The sequence below is a fragment of the Canis lupus genome, chromosome 34 (genome assembly GCF_011100685.1).
Source record: "Canis lupus familiaris isolate Mischka breed German Shepherd chromosome 34, alternate assembly UU_Cfam_GSD_1.0, whole genome shotgun sequence".
Classification (NCBI taxonomy): domain Eukaryota; kingdom Metazoa; phylum Chordata; class Mammalia; order Carnivora; family Canidae; genus Canis; species Canis lupus.
The window spans coordinates 11,103,071-11,110,296 of NC_049255.1; the positions used below are offsets into that span (position 1 = coordinate 11,103,071).

At 57.1% G+C, this 7,226-nt stretch overlaps 1 long non-coding RNA gene across 1 annotated transcript; it reads left to right on the forward strand.

The window, feature by feature from the left end:
* The first annotated feature begins 2,009 nt into the window (after nt 1-2,009).
* Nucleotides 2,010-6,978, forward strand: LOC111093868. The gene is made up of 4 exons (XR_005383527.1): nt 2,010-2,234; nt 3,157-3,499; nt 4,841-6,077; nt 6,194-6,978. It is a non-coding gene; the product is annotated as an uncharacterized LOC111093868 (long non-coding RNA).
* Nucleotides 6,979-7,226: the final 248 nt, after the last annotated feature.

Below are 7,226 nucleotides of genomic sequence, written 5' to 3' on the forward strand. Positions count from 1 at the left end.
TCCAGGCTAAAATGCAACAGCAGAGTTATTGCTGACCTTTCTCTCACCCTTGCATCGTGTGCACGGTCACAATAAAATAACAAATGACTTCATGGGCCACAGGGTTCGCAGACCCAGACCCAGGTGAGCTAAAATCTTCCTCAAAATCTATTTCATTCGAAAACAGGAAGAATGAGCGTCTGTACTAATTAGACACTGGAGAACACCCGAGCCTTTACAAATAAGTCACCACCTGAAAAAAGGCTTGTTACTGTGCCAGTGGCACACACGGGACCGACGGCCGGCCTCCCTGCTCGCTGGCGGGTGCCCTCGGAAGCCAGCAGCTGCCCCGACGTGGGCGCCCCTCACGGACTGGGCCTCTTCGAGCGGGGGTCTCCACGCTTCACTGGCCGCAGATGATCAGATCTTTCCTGTCGGAGAGATAATTTAAGTCACTGCCCCAAACCCTCCTTCCGAACGGGAGAGGAAGGGCCCACGTGAGGGAGACCTGAAACCCTCCGGCGACGCCGGGATGGCCTATCCACGCTTCCACCGGTGTCGGGGGTTTGCTTGCCGGTCCAGGGCCTGTGTCTTCCATTTCACCTGCTCTGCTGGGAACAGCGCCAGCAGGCACACGCAGGTAAAAGGCAACCCAGGTCACATCCAAACAAATTTGGTTTGACCCACGTCGAGCAGGACGCCGACAGTCCCCCTACAACAGGAGCCTCGTGCTCCTGCGGAACTGCCAGGCCCCTGGCCCCCGCGTCAGGCCTCCCCTCCCTGCAGAAGCTCTGTCTCCAGGCACGAGAAGCCTCCCTTATTTCATGTGGCCTGTCCTCAAAGCGTTCCTGGTGTTCCTGGTAAAAGTGACAGGGACGTGAATCCCGAAGACTGTCTTTAACACATTTTTTTTTTATTCATAGTAATATAAAAATAATATCCCTGGTTTTAAAAAAAGAAAAGAAATGATACAGATTTTCTTTAAATTTTGTGACAATTGAGCTGATATGGAAGCTTGGCTGTGTTGCGGGGAAGCATCAGCCCTGAGTCCCGTCAGGCCTCTGCAGACGGCACCGTGTTGAGGGGGAGGGGGCGTGCTGTGATTCATACCCTGTATTATTCTCATGTGAGTAGTAAATTCACTTGATCCTCATACATTAAAATTTCTGTCTTATTAGTACAAAGACTATTTCGCATTTTGAAATGATCAATAAAATATTTTTAAGGAAACAGAGTTATTTTTTATATTATGCTCTACTAGTTTGGTTCTCCTTTAAACTGAGACTTCCAGTGGTGGCCGATCTTAAATCAAGTTTCTAAAGCCACCACGTGGGCAGAATCTGCCAAGTAGATATGGCCATTCACGGACATATCTTTCCTTTTTTGCACTGCAGAATTCAAGATGAGGCTAAAAGCAGCATTTTCCTTATTAAAATGGCTGAAATGCATTTGTTGCAGAGACTCTTAAGACTGTGTCCAAGCCCTGAGCACGTCAGATCGCCCTGCAGAAACGTGGGCACTGGAAGGCATGCTCACCATTCACGTGCGGTGCCAGCAAACCTCCGGCCGGGTCAGCACACGCCGGGGGGTCAGAAGCAGGCATTGGCACCCAGTCGGTCCCAGCCAGAGCCCCAGCCAGAGCCCAGCTTCCAGGGGCTGGAGGAGGACACTGGGCAGGGGGTGGATGTCCAGGCCTGGCACCACCTGCCCTCCCCTCAGCCTCCTGGCCCTGGGCAACCTGAGGGCCCCATGGAAGGCAGGCCAGGTGCAAACAGAGGCAGGTAGGGGTGGCCGCCTGCTGCCTGGGTCCTGGGGGAGGATTTGAAAGGACAGCCCTTTCCTCCAGGGGTCTGAGCACCCAGGAGGGTGTGTGGATGGGCCATGCCTGCTGGCCACACCCAAGTGTGGGGTGGCAAGCGGGTGTCACGGGGATCACGGCCCGTGCAGTACACACGGGGTGACTGTTGCATTGTGAGGCCCGCAGAGCAGGGAGCAGCAGTCACCAGGCTTTGTTGGGAGGGGGCCTTGCTACCAGAGGTGTCACCTCAGGGGGGCTGCTTGCAGGTGGCTGTCCTGGCTCCAGAAGGAGCATGCCCACTCCCCCAGTATGACTACAGCCTGGGCAAGGGGCACCCGCTAACCCCTGAATTACCTTGGATTTGGTGTGACTTGTGAGTATAGATGAAGAGTTCCATTTCCCCCTTCCTGCCCATGACGGTTACCCAGGGTGATGGAGGCTGGCTCAGCTGATCCAGGTGAGAACTGTTACTTCGGGTTCTGAGGCCTGAGCTGAGTCCCACGGGACGACTGCCAGGCGTCTGCTGTGGCTCCTGTGTCATGCCCGTGGCAGCAGGATGTGTGCACAGGGGCCCTGGTGGAGGACAGCAGGGGAGTGAAGAGGGACAGGGCACCCCTCCCCGGGAGCGCAGGGGGTCCCACGGGGGCAAAGGGGACAGGCACTGCCACGGCAGCCACTGCCCTGGACATCAGCTGCCACCTGCTGCCCCAAGGGAAGCAGGAAAGACTAAGACACTAGCGCCAGGGTGGGCAGGGGAGAAGCAGCGGATCCTCAGAGGAATCGGCCCGTGTGGGTAGGAGAGGCATGCCCACACGTGGGGGCTCAGGGGTGCACGGACCACCCTTACCCAGGACCAGTTAGGACCATGGTGCCAAGGCCGGAGTCCAGGCCCAGGGCAGTTGCACTTGCCCCTGCAGGCCGGGGGTCACTGGGAAACCACAGCCCTGGGTGCCGGGTTTCTAACCATAAGAAAACGTTTAGGGAAAATCATCTTCCTCAGCCAAGTTCACTCACGGAGTGAAGAAAATCTGCAAAGAAAAGCAGAAGACTTTAAATCGTGAATTTCTTTTAGCTAAAAATAAGATTGAATGCTGGGAATCCAAATGATGAAAGGCACTAAATAAACCAGGAAATAAACCACAATTTCTCCATCACATAGTTTTATTTTTTACATAAAATTGGGATTTCGTTGATAAAGGTTTATCTTCCAGCCACAAAACATCTACTTCAGTATATATATTTTTTTAACCCTAAAATCTGGGTGGAAACTGTTTGTTCTATTTACAGACTAAAAGAAGGGTCTCATGAAGCATCATGTTTACCCAGAGAATGTGCCTTAAAAAAATAAAGACATGTTATCTCACGATCCTTCTTCACAGGATTGCTGAGGGCTGAGTTTGCAGGTCCCACCCACCACGGCTCGCAGGGGGCGCAGGCGATCGGAGCACCAGCCCAGGACGCATGGCCCGCACCACCCACGCACGGCCTCCCGCGGTAGCCACCCCGCGTCGGGCGGATTTCACCGCGATCACAGAAACAGGAAAGCCATCCGAACTCTGAACAGTGATTCCCACGCGGTGACATTCTGCGTGTCTGAGAAGCCGTGTCAGGGTTTGAAGAAAGTGCCAGCAGAGTTCACAGTTGGGACTGAGAAAGAGATGACACATAAACACGTCCGTATTTTGTTTCAGACGTGACATTTCACCTTGGAGCGCACAAACGGTGAGAATTCGCAGGTCGCGGTTTTTGTCTGGCCTCTCTGAGGACCTGCCGAAAGGATGAGGCGCCTGTGACATCATCCCAGGCCCATCGGGCAGCAGCAGCGTCTCCCGCACCCCGGCCCCCGCGCACAGTGCCCGGGGCCCTCCCCATCTCCTGCCCATTACCCTGCAGTCTCCGCCGCTGCCCCCAGACCTCACGGTGGCCCCGAATCCCCACACCCTGCAGGCCTTCCCGCACCCCAACCCAGGGCCCGGGGGACCCTGCATGTGCGCGGTACCTGCTGGATCGACCTCCCTCTTGCGATAACGTTCCAGTAGCCGAGGAAACAGCTCGCTGGCCCTCATTTTTAATGACATAATGAAATCTCATTTTTAATTACCTGAACAAAAACGTTTCAAGTCCATCAGATCGCCTCTCATGCCGGCAGAGGTATTAACGGGCTCCAGAACCAATTACCTACATTTCCCTTTTACTTATTGCAAATGTGACCTTTTGTGAGCGTGTGATTGCGAGGCTCCCGCTGTGAGTGGGTATCCGTCCGGCTCGGAGGCCCGTCGCCCCGCAGTCAGGATGCCCTTCGTTCCCACCCTCTGATGGCTGGAGGACAGGTCGGTGTCTGAGACCCCGTGCCGTCAGGACAGGGACCCACAGCCAGATGGCCCTCGTAGTGACAACTCCTAACACTCACGACACGGATGGAGACAACCACTTACCATCCGCAGGGGGAAAGGAAAGCCATGCTCTGCATGTGCAGCAGGAACCATGGCGACCAGTGTGGCTGTGTGGCCGTGTGGTGGGGTAGGGGCAGGAGTGGTGGGCTTGGGTCAGAGCAGAGTGCTCAGGCTCCCTTCGAGCTGCCCCCACATCCCCTTCCCCGCTGTTTGGGAGAAGGCCTGCAGGGAGGGCTCCTTTGGGAGCAGAAGTGGAACCCAGAAACCAGGAGGGGCTGCGGGCTCATCGAGTGAGCTGCACGCCTGGGCCAACCTGCCTGCACCCTCAGGTTGCCTCCCCCACTGAGTGCTGCACAGGGGACAGAGGGCACCCTCCAGAGGCAGGCTGAGCAGGCAGGGGCCGGGGCCTTTTGACTGTCCAGAGGTGCCCCCCCTCCCGTGAATCTGGACCATCAACACAGCAGGGTTTCTGACAGTGGTCCAGCCCCTGCCTTTCCTCCCGCATTTGGGGGAATGGAGAACGCACCGGGCACTGAGGCCACAGCCAGGGCGGCAGCAGGGGAGGCACTTAGCTGCACCTTCCAGCTGGAATGGGAAGTAGGTTTTCTTGGGTGTCACGTGAGGTCACCGACCAGCACGGCTCATGCCTCAACTGCGTCTCTTCCTGCAGGAAACTTTCCCTATCAGAGTGTCCACACCGAGTGGCAAAGTCCTGACGCCAGCAAACTTCTGGAAACCACTCCCCTCGCAGCCAGGGCTGCCTCTAGGGCACACGATGGCCATTCCAGCCACAAAACAAGCCGCACTGATTAGCACAGGCGCCGTAACTCACTCTGAGTATGCAGATGTGTATGCAAAGGGAAGAGGCCTACCCACGGGGAAGATAAAACTCAATTAGCAGGAGCGTCAGCAATATCCCTGAGGGTAATAAAGCGCCTCCCGCCGCTGCCTGCCACCCACTGCCCGCCGCCTGCCACCTGGGGGAGAGGCCCAGAGTGATTGAAACCAGCAGCCCCTGCCAGCCGCCAGCCCCCCGGAGAGTGAGGAGCTTTTCTCCAGGTGGAGGCCGGGGCCCAGGACCGTGGCCGGAAAGTTCACTGCCTCCAAAGTAAAAGCTCTGGCGGAAGAAGAGCAGGTGGGCTGGGAGGGTGTCAGGGACAAGGGGCTGTCACCAAAGGCACGCGACTCCCAAGCTGGCGAAGGCGCAGGGAGAGGCCACGGTCCCTGCTGCTCTGCGTGACCACCCGGCCTCCCCGTTGGCCCCCTGAACACAGGCCACACTGGAGAGGGGTCGGGACTGGGGACGGGTAAGAGGTAGGCCATCTGCAGCACACAGAGGGGACTTTGCTTTGGGCCCCATGGGCAGTGGACCCCCGTCCTGGCCTGTCCGCTGTGCCCAGGAAGCGCCGTTGGCTCAAGGTCGGGGGGCCAGGCTCCCATCAGCTCACCAGCCAGCTCCTCAGAGCCCAGGGTGGGGTTTTCCCCCTGGAGAAGCGGCTTTGTCCCCCATCTGTCCCTGTCCCCCGTCTGTTCTGCCTGAGCACCACCTCCTGCAGGTGCCAGCTACTTCCAGTGGACAGGCCTGGGCTCCGCACACCCATCCCCACGGAGGCCCCGCACTGGGGTGATCCAGCCCTCAGCTTGCTCCTCTGCCTCTGGAAATTCAGGATGGGCCCCACCCTGGAACAGTGTTCATGGCCTCCTGCTGTCAGTCGGCGGCTCACCTGCTGGTACAGGAGGAGCACTGTCCACAGGAAAGGACCAGAGATGGATGTAGGCAGACTAGCCTGGGGGCAGGAAGCCGGGGCACAGGGCCAGGTGCTGGGTCACCCTCAGAAACCCACCTACAGGGGCCCACAGCCAGCCGGTGCACCCAAGACCCACAGACCCAGCCCAGCCCAACTCCAGTAAGTCAGAGGCTTCAACGCCCCGGCCACCAATGGGGGTGGTTTTTCATAGGGTGTCCCCGTGGGAAGTGAAAGCTGACGCCCGCCCAAAGGAGTCTTCCCTTCCTTTACTGCAGAGAACACAGCTCCGTGCTCGTACACCTGTGGGGAAGAGGATTCTCTGTGTGAGGAAGGAACCCGCCAGCAGCGCCCCGAGCCAGGACGCCCAGGGAGGTGACCCTGACGTCCCCACCCGGCTTGGTCCTCCGCTAGAGCTTCAGCTGCTCTTCCTGCGTTAAATCTGCATCACGGTCGTCCTGCAAGGCAGACATCACCACAGCAAGTAGAGCGTTCTGACCTGGGTGGAGTGACCCCGACCTTTGTACCAGACCCATGAGGTCAAGGTCAAAGTGCTTTTGGGGAAATAAATCATATAACCTTTATTTTAATGACATTTATGCCAAATAAATTAATGCATTGCTCATTGTTGGCCAGATAAGTGCAACGGGGGGTGTGTGTGTGCAAACTTAGGAGCACATCAGAGAATCCTGTGGCGTGGGCACAGCAGCCCCGGCCCCTGGCGAACACGTGGCGAGGGGCCCCTTTGGTTACTGTGCCTCTTGTGTCCGCTGTTAGGCAAGTTGGCGTAGGAGAAAGGTGCTTCCTACTGGACGTGGTGAAATCTGACTGCTGCCCAGAGCCCAGCGGCCAGCACTCCCCTTCTGCGAGGAGGCTGTGTGGTGCGGTGGCCCCCACGCTCGGAGAGTGCCCGGCCACCCTGGGGAGCACCTGGTCTTCTGCGCGGTGGCCACGTGCTGCTCCCCACACCCAGGTGCTCCCTCATCCAGATGTGGACAAAGTGGAGACTCGGGGGGAGGAAGGCGGCCCTCACAGGCGCAGCCCCCACACCTCGATCCCAGATGCCAACACACTTCCCTTTGTGGCTTCTGTCCATGGCTGGTCGCTGTATGGGAAGTTAAGACAGGTCACATAAAAATGTTTATTAATTCATTCAAAAATAAAAACAAATCCATTACATGTTTACGTAAGTAGCATACGTTTTATTGGAATTATTTTTCAAGAAAAAGAGTGAAAGGAGTGGCACTGTTTTACATTTCTCGCATCTCTATAATGTCTGGCTCAGTAGCCGACAGCCCAGGGCTCGTGTGG